Consider the following 8204-nt stretch of genomic DNA (forward strand, 5'->3'; position numbering starts at 1 on the left):
TGTAACAAACAAATGATTCAAACCATTGGGGTAGTTGTTAAATTAAATAAAAGTGACGTACATGGTACAGAATTTATCCAGAACTGCTTGTGATGAAGGACTTTTATGTGTAGTTAAGTCACTGAATGAATAGTGACAATCAGCAGTTATTGCCTTATTTATTTCTTTTAGTTGTAGTTATCAGTAGAAGTACATAACAGTGTACATAACACACATAACATACATACATAAATGAATGTATGTTATGTATGCATTTAGTCAACTTTTTGTTAAATCTTGTTTTTTCAGCTCTGTTAAATTACTTTATTTTGTATTAATTCCTACCTTTTTTAAAACTTTTTTTTAAAAATCATTTTTATTTTGCCTGTGCTGAGGGGTCTGTTAGCTGAGAAGATGTCCTCTTAAGAGAAGAAGTTGGGCCTTTCAACACTACTCAAGACAGGAAGTGTTAACTGGGACATGCCAAATGTTGCTACACGGCTGAGGGTAGTGGGGTAACTTGTATACCTTAAATTATGTTGCTCATTTTCTTTTACTTTTAAGTTAGATATTTTCTTATTTTCTTGTATTTTATAGCTTTAAAGTTGTAAAGTAAGTATTTAACAGATAAACGTGATTAGTTGTAATTTGTTATCTACTTCAGTCTGATTCAAGCTTCTCTTTGACTCTTGTTTGTCTGGTCTGTTGTTAGTTTTGTTTGAGCAGTTTACGATGAAACTTTTGTTTCCTTTGTTGCCATGACAACTTGAGTTTAGTTCTGTTTAGGGATTGGAACTGATACGAATTTAGTGATGGATATCAAATTGATATCACTTACCGATTTGATTCAATATCGATTCTCTTATCGATTTTCATTATGTTATAACTGCCTCTGTTTTGAGAGTGGTCACCATCACCAAGCAGCATATCAGTGACATTATATTCATGCAAATTAACTTCATGCTGTGGGTGAAATGTTTGTCCGTTTTTGAGGTATTTTCCCGCTTTGTTGTGATCAGTTTTGGAGTCGTTACTCAACAAAAACAATTATTACACATGTCACATTTACTTTCATGCTACTCTGTAAAGTAGCTGAAAGACATCAATACAACCCAAAGCTACTGCCGCACACACCAACATAATTCCCTATCCTAATGAGGACACACAAATAAATTTTCTCTTAGTATTTAGGTATGAACACAAAGCAAAAATTAAAACCAGCACAGAGACTTATTAAAGCGATGCCCACAGTGATTCTACTGTAGAAACATGAACAGGTAGAAACAGAGGCAGCAGCCTGTCTGTTAATCAGGCTGGGCTGGGATCAGCATTCACTCATCTTTAACATCATTCTGGGTTCTTAGGTAGCTTAGCATTAGCATGCTGTCTGTGCACATGCTTACAAGGAGCTGAAGTTGTGTTAGCAGCAGAATGCAGCTGTTTCTGTCTTGTATGCAGTTTCCACTTTACCATCACGCTCTTCTCCTTTTGTGCAATAAAAATAAAGGTTATGCCCATATTTCCACGCTGCAGACTGAAGACCTCCTCCTTCCACACACAACTGAAATCAGCTGATTGGAGCCCAAGTGCAAGTGGAACTGGTAAGTGGGATTGTTGTACATTTTTTCATGAAAAAAAAAACATAGTAATCTGTAAAGATATTAGTGTGTACAAGTGTATTAAAACGTGGGTGTATATTGGGGTTTGAGCCTACCTCAACTGCAGTCTTTGATACTTGGTTCATGGATTAAATTTTAAGGCCCAAGGTGGTCACTTGCTGTGTTTCAGTGTTTGTAAGTTCAGTACATCGGGCTCTGAATTAACCCTTTTTCTACATTGTAACATTCATTGCTTGTCTTAGTCTTGGCTTATTTATTATTTCTCACTTTTAATCTGGTCTTCAGTGCCTGTTACTACCATTATAGAAACTATTGTTCACAGGGGCGATTCTAGAATCAGAGCTTTGGGGGTGCTGAGCACCCAGAGAGCTGCCCAGCCAGGCAAGATAAACCTGTCTCTGTCAGTCCCTGCATCCTTAAATGTTGTCCCGAGTTCTCTCTGACTGTCACTATGGTGCATTTAAACCCCTGTTCCTCCCTGTTCTCATCGTCTGTTGTCTTCGTCTCCATTATCAGTCATCATAATTTTACCATCTCTGTGTAAGTCTGCAAATTTCTTTATTAAATCATAAGATTCTTAAATTCATCAAGTCTCTCTGTGCCTGGGTCCTCGTCACAAAACATGACATCACTGTTTTGTACATTTTAACACAATTTAATCCCCACATTTGTGAAAGAAAAGCAAAACACTTTTTTGAAAAGTCTGTAACAAAACCATCAAATCTGATCAAGGTTATTTAAATGCTGCTAAAGAAGAATGGATTGGAATAAAAAAAATACATATCCTAACCTTAATTACTGGTTGAAAATAATGAATGATGCTCATAGTGAGTAAGAAGTAAACTGAGTGCATTTTTTGGACAGAGATTCACTTTTAATGTGTATGTATAATATAATACAGATACATAAAAAACACTCCCGAAACAGAATAAATTGTTACAAATAAATTATTTCATAATATTAATAAAAACTATAAAAATGGAGGCAACTTTGCCTGTGGTAGAATGTATACAATGTGTACAATGTATGCAGATACTAATTTTACTAATTTAATAATACTAATTTTCTGTTGTAAGATTTATGAGTTTCATGCTTTCATAGTGGTACTTAGGAGAGCTTGACATTTTATCAGGTGGTACACACTGTAAAAAGTTTGAGAAACACTGAGAAGTGTATGTGTGCTTTTGGAAAACATTTAAAGCTGCTGTACAGAATCTTTGAAACAAGCTTAAAACATTTTTAGAATATAAACAGAGTATCTGCTTCTCTTTACAGCTCCTCACTCCACCAGGGCTGTTTGGCACTTTCTGATAGTGTGCAAATGTGATGTACGTACTGCGGCAGTCATACAGACAACTGGAGGGTCCAAAAGCTGGCCTACCTATTACTGGCTGAGGTTTTAGTAGAGTTGTGGCTGAACCACATAAAGATATATCATTAATTTTAATCTCCCCAATCAATTATAATGTTATGTTGGAATGTTGTTAAAGAGGGTCAAAAATGTTTCAACCCAGTTTGTTTTGCAGATTCTGTATAGCAGCTTTAATATAGGGAGGACACAACTTCCAGATTGTGTGAGTTTCTGTTGTGCCTGTCACTGTTCCCTGTCTGTTTTCTTACCTGGTTCTTCCTGACCTTGCCCTTTCTCCTCACGTTCCCCTCTTTCCTCTCTCCCTCTTTGGACTGACAATCATACACAAATAGATTGTATTCAATTAGATGAAAATTAAATTAATATGAAAAAATACTATTAAGATCACTAATAAAAAACGTCCTCTCTCAGTCTACTTTCAACCAAAAGGCAAATAACCAAACCACATGAACATCTAATAATAGATATAAATATTGAAATACTGATCCAACATTATTCTTGATTGACGGGTCATTTGATTTTACACTTTTACCTGAATGTGGCTCCTTTTTTTTGAAAAAAACTTCCTAATATCCATTATGAACCTGGCTGTCTCTCTGTACACACACACACACACACAACAGGAGTTATAAGGTTAATGGGCATTCAGTCAGTTAGCTAGTTAGCATCCATTTAAAACAGGACAGTGGTAACAACTTTAGGCTATGGAAAATTTAAAGTTTTAGATTTTTAAATAGGCTGTATACATTTCAATGGGAGGAACAGGACAGTGAAATGTTGCTGAATTTACTACAGAGCAGGACGGATTGTAGGGTAGCAAACAAAACAAACAAAACACGTTTTCAACACTGCAGGTTACCTGGTGTAATGTTTTTCAGTTAAAAAGAAACATGGTCTGACTCCTACCTAACTATATAAAGAGTAACTGAAGGTTAAATGCAGCTAATATGTCCTGTTTTAAGCCAGGCACTCACACCTCCGCTCCGCTGTGTCTCAGCCACCATCGCTCTGGCAGCAAGAGTGCTAGAGCCAGAGCAGGGGAGAGCTGGAACAAACCATTTTGGGAGGGGGGGTTATCTATACTTTTGTTGTTAAAATGTTACGTCTCAAACAAGTACAGTACTGTATGCTTTTTATATTTTTAGTAGTGTGTCACACAAACAGCAAATATTGTCAAAAAAAGTAAGAAATCTTTGGGGGTGCTGAAGCACCCCCAAAAATGGGCTAAAATCGCCCCTGATTGTTCATATTGTATTTTCAGTTTGTTTATGCCTGACAGAGATCCCAGTAATGTCATTATAGTTATATAAGTGCACTATGATGAAAGTCAGGGCTGGACTGACATACTGGACATTTGCCCGGTGGGCCGGGGCACTTGTGGGAATTTATTTTCTTTGTCAATATATTATATAGCCTACAGGCTGGCTTGAAGGGCCACTATACACTGGCCCTACAAGCACTGACGAAAGCCCATTGGTTCATTGTCATTATTGACAATGGATTTCCCAATCAAATTTCAAAGCTCTCCCCTCTCCTACCTTCCCTGTGTGCTCATACACCTTGTGGATGCCAGGACCAATTTTTGTCCCAGTCCAGGCCTAATGACAGTGCTTACAACATGTTAGTGATTATAGTTAGTACTGTCATTGTTCACGAGTGCCATGTTTGCTTCTTTATTCTGGATGCACATCTGCACACATATTTGCAGTAACTACTTCTTGAGATAATATTCCAGCAACAATGCATTTTTCCTGTCTACAATTACAGTCCAAGTTTTCAGTTCTTCAGACACAGCTAGTGTTATTTGCATTAGGCTACTTCTACAGTGTTATGTGCCTTCAGTAAGAGTAGATCTTAAAAATACTACTTATCAGAAAAAGACTGAGTAGATAAAAGATCTTGTTCGTTTTTCATAAATGGATCTGCATGACCTTGTCACTCCATTGACCCACCGAATCCATGTTTGCCTCCCAACCCCTCTTATTTACCTCCTAGCATTTAATCTGCTATTGCAACAGATTCGAGAATCATTTTGGACAAGCAGGCCACAACTTTTCTCTCACTCATTGTTCCCTCCAAGCTTGCAAGGTTCTTGCCGCTCACTGCATTTAAAGAATATCTTATTTGACCCATACTGACATTGTTTTTGTTGTATTGGGGCTGTTGAAACTTACCTTTCTGCAGGTAACCAGTCTGTTCATTTGTTTACTCAAGGTGTCTATGAGTGTGCATGATGAGGTCTTGTATTGATTTCAAACAAACAGCTGCTGTTTTTTCTTTTCTGGTAATGTAAGAGTTCTAGTGCAACAGAGAGGATCATTCCCAGAAATAAACGTGAACTGTGTACTGGATATTAGTTGTTTGTTCAGAACAGCAAAAGACACAATGGTTAAAGCTTAGCTGAATGGGCTATTGTTGTGTTAAAATAAGCAGCCTTTAAAAACTGAAATGCAAAAATTTACAACAATTAGCCACAACTCTAACCCATCAGGGCTTGGACACAGAAAGCCAGTGGTGGTGTCTGGGACTTTAGGAGATTGGGAATTTCATTGCTGTGTTCCTTTAGCTGTCCCTGAGCAGTATGGTGGCACACACTAGGGATGTTGTTGATTTGCAGCAGTCTTTAAAGTGGCTGGTATGTCAACATCTCATTCACATGAATGCCTGAAAGAATTTCTAGATGTAACCTAGTGGTGAGAGGTGTCGAGGTTAGTGGCCTCAGGAGCTCAGCTCTGCTTTTTTGCAGATGATGTGATCCTGTTTGATTGATCATGATGACCTCCAGTTCTTATGCACCTGAGTTTGAAGCAGTGTGAGCTTCAGATGGGGAGAGGAGCTTGGTCATTCAGGAGGGTCTCAGAATAGAGCATTTGTCCTCAACAGCAAAAGGATCCATTTGAGGTAGTTTGGGCATCTGAACCAAATTCCGCTAGGTGAGGTGTTTCAGGAATGTCCACCTGGGGAAAGACTGTGGAAGAACCAAGAAACAGTGGACAAATTGTGTCTCTCAGCTGGCTTCGGGACACCTCTATGTCCATTCATAAGAGCTTGTGGAGATTGTTGAGGAGAGGGAAGTCTGGGTGTCTTCACTTAAACTGGTCAGCTAGAAGGTGATAGATGGATGCATCCAAGATTTCCCAGAGTATTACTTTGTTTAGAAAATGTGCATAGTTTTTACATGGAAACTGTATATCAAACTACTACTATTACTTAAATAAAAAAAATGGACTGAGAAGTGAAATCCTTGTTGATGATATAGTTCGACTACAGGGTTAGCTGCAGTAGGCGGTCTGTTTGACAGCAGAAGGGCTTGAACCTGGCTGCTCTGGTTGTAAGACTTGCTTCACAACCAACTCTGTACACTGACTCTCCTGAAAACCTATTTAGAGTAATGTGCAATATAATTTAGTTCCTGTGAGCCTGGGTGAGTGTAAATATCATTACAACCCATGGAATAATTATCTCTTCGGACAGAGAGACACCCCATCGTATCTACATTGCTACGCTATGGTGCAGTGTTTTAGACTGATTATTATACACTCAGGTTGTTTGCTGCTGTAGAAACAAAGTAAAAGCTTCATATACCTTAAATATAGAATGTGAGCGTGATAAACCACAAACCTCCAGAGACGGATGGGGTAAAAACAGGAATACAATCTTGAGTAAAATGTAACGTATTTTGTAACTTTCTATATTGTTGAGCCAGAACTTTTATACCTTGCTGTGTGTTTTATGACAGTCTAAAGCCAGAGCCAATGACTGGTGATAAACAAGCCCGGCTAGTTTTTTCTCTGTCATTGCCACTAATAGCAGCACAGCCCGTGCCCATTAGGCAATTTTCAAGCGACTTGAATTCATTCTTTCTTTGCACATTGACACCTCATCTTCCATCCATCTAATGAACCATACACTGGTCTAAGGAGGATGGACTGATCACCACCAATGATCATGTGTCTGTGACATCCTTTTTTTTTTTTTTGCAGCTACACATATTGGACTGGTCACATTTCCAAGGGGGAAAAAAAATCTGGCTGAATTGGTCCTGTGACTCAGGTGGTGAGGGTGCCCCCTAGAGACAGGGGAAGTCAGTACTGCTCTTGGATGATGCCGATGGACCACAGGTTTTGTTTTGGGTTTTTTTCATGGCTCTTAAGGTCTTTTTGAGCATGCTGCCTGAAAGTGCACTGAATCCTTGTTCTCCTGTGTATTCGAATATGGCAGGCAACAGCCTCCACACATGACAAAACACCAGCCCGAGAGCCATTTCCTAGCAACGTAGGTCTTCTGCCCCAGGAGGAATCTGGAGGCCTCTGCTGTAGTTGTACCATGCATTTCCTGGAGGGCAATCGGCTTTTTCCTCATCTCTTCACTGACTCCCTCACTCCTGGCCTATGTCTTTGTGTTTCTCTTGTGAATATTCTTCATTCTAACAATTTTTTTTGATAGTTTCTCGTAAATAGCTTTGAAAGAGGAAAATATTAACAAAAAGCAAAGCTAAGAACATAACTAATACAAAGCCCAGGCTTTTCTGACCTAAAATCTCTTATTTTTGATCACAGGTGGCTGTTCTTGTCAACATTGCCTCACTTTTTAATTGTTTTTTAAACTTGTACTTATACATTACTTTTGACTAGCACTTAATTAAATCCATTTCAGGTCAAAGGTAAGTAAGAACCCGGGGACAGCATCGACCTCAGAACCAGTGGGCTTTATTTGAAGTCTGTACCAAAAAACACAAACACTAGAGTAGAGCTCAGAACAGCAACCGTAAACGTCCCCCTGTGGCCTGTACACATGGCAAAGGTGTACACTGCATAGGAATATTATATCACAAACTATTTATTAAATTGGGTAAAGATGACATTTAAAATAAATCTTGACAAAATAAATAATCTTGCAATACCTTAGCCAATTACCAGCGATTACTCAGATTTAATGTATAAAACAGTGTTATGTATCCTGCCAAAAGTGAAGTTTCCCATGACCTTGCATGACCTTTTATATTCTGCTCTAAGAAGCAAACCGAAAAAACAGAACAAACTCCGCTGAGCTTTGGTGTGACAGAAGGTACTCAGTGAAAACAGCCTCTGCATGCAACTGCTAACATGCGTGTACGTTTCCTCTCCGTGCTAGTCTCCTTCTTCCCAGCTCCATCACCACAAACCACCGTTCCCACAGTATTCCCATGACTCTCTGCTGCTCCCCCTCTCTTCCCGCGAAGGGCCCAGACTTCA

General features: G+C 38.7%; 1 long non-coding RNA gene across 1 annotated transcript; it reads right to left on the reverse strand.

The window, feature by feature from the left end:
• Positions 1 to 2986: 2986 nt before the first annotated feature.
• LOC146509821 (uncharacterized) lies at positions 2987 to 4211 on the reverse strand. The gene is made up of 2 exons (XR_014876349.1): positions 3503 to 4211; positions 2987 to 3281 (listed from the first exon to the last, which is right to left on the reverse strand). It is a non-coding gene; the product is annotated as an uncharacterized LOC146509821 (long non-coding RNA).
• Positions 4212 to 8204: the final 3993 nt, after the last annotated feature.

Source organism: Neolamprologus multifasciatus, chromosome 10 (genome assembly GCF_963576455.1).
Source record: "Neolamprologus multifasciatus chromosome 10, fNeoMul1.2, whole genome shotgun sequence".
NCBI lineage: Eukaryota > Metazoa > Chordata > Actinopteri > Cichliformes > Cichlidae > Neolamprologus > Neolamprologus multifasciatus.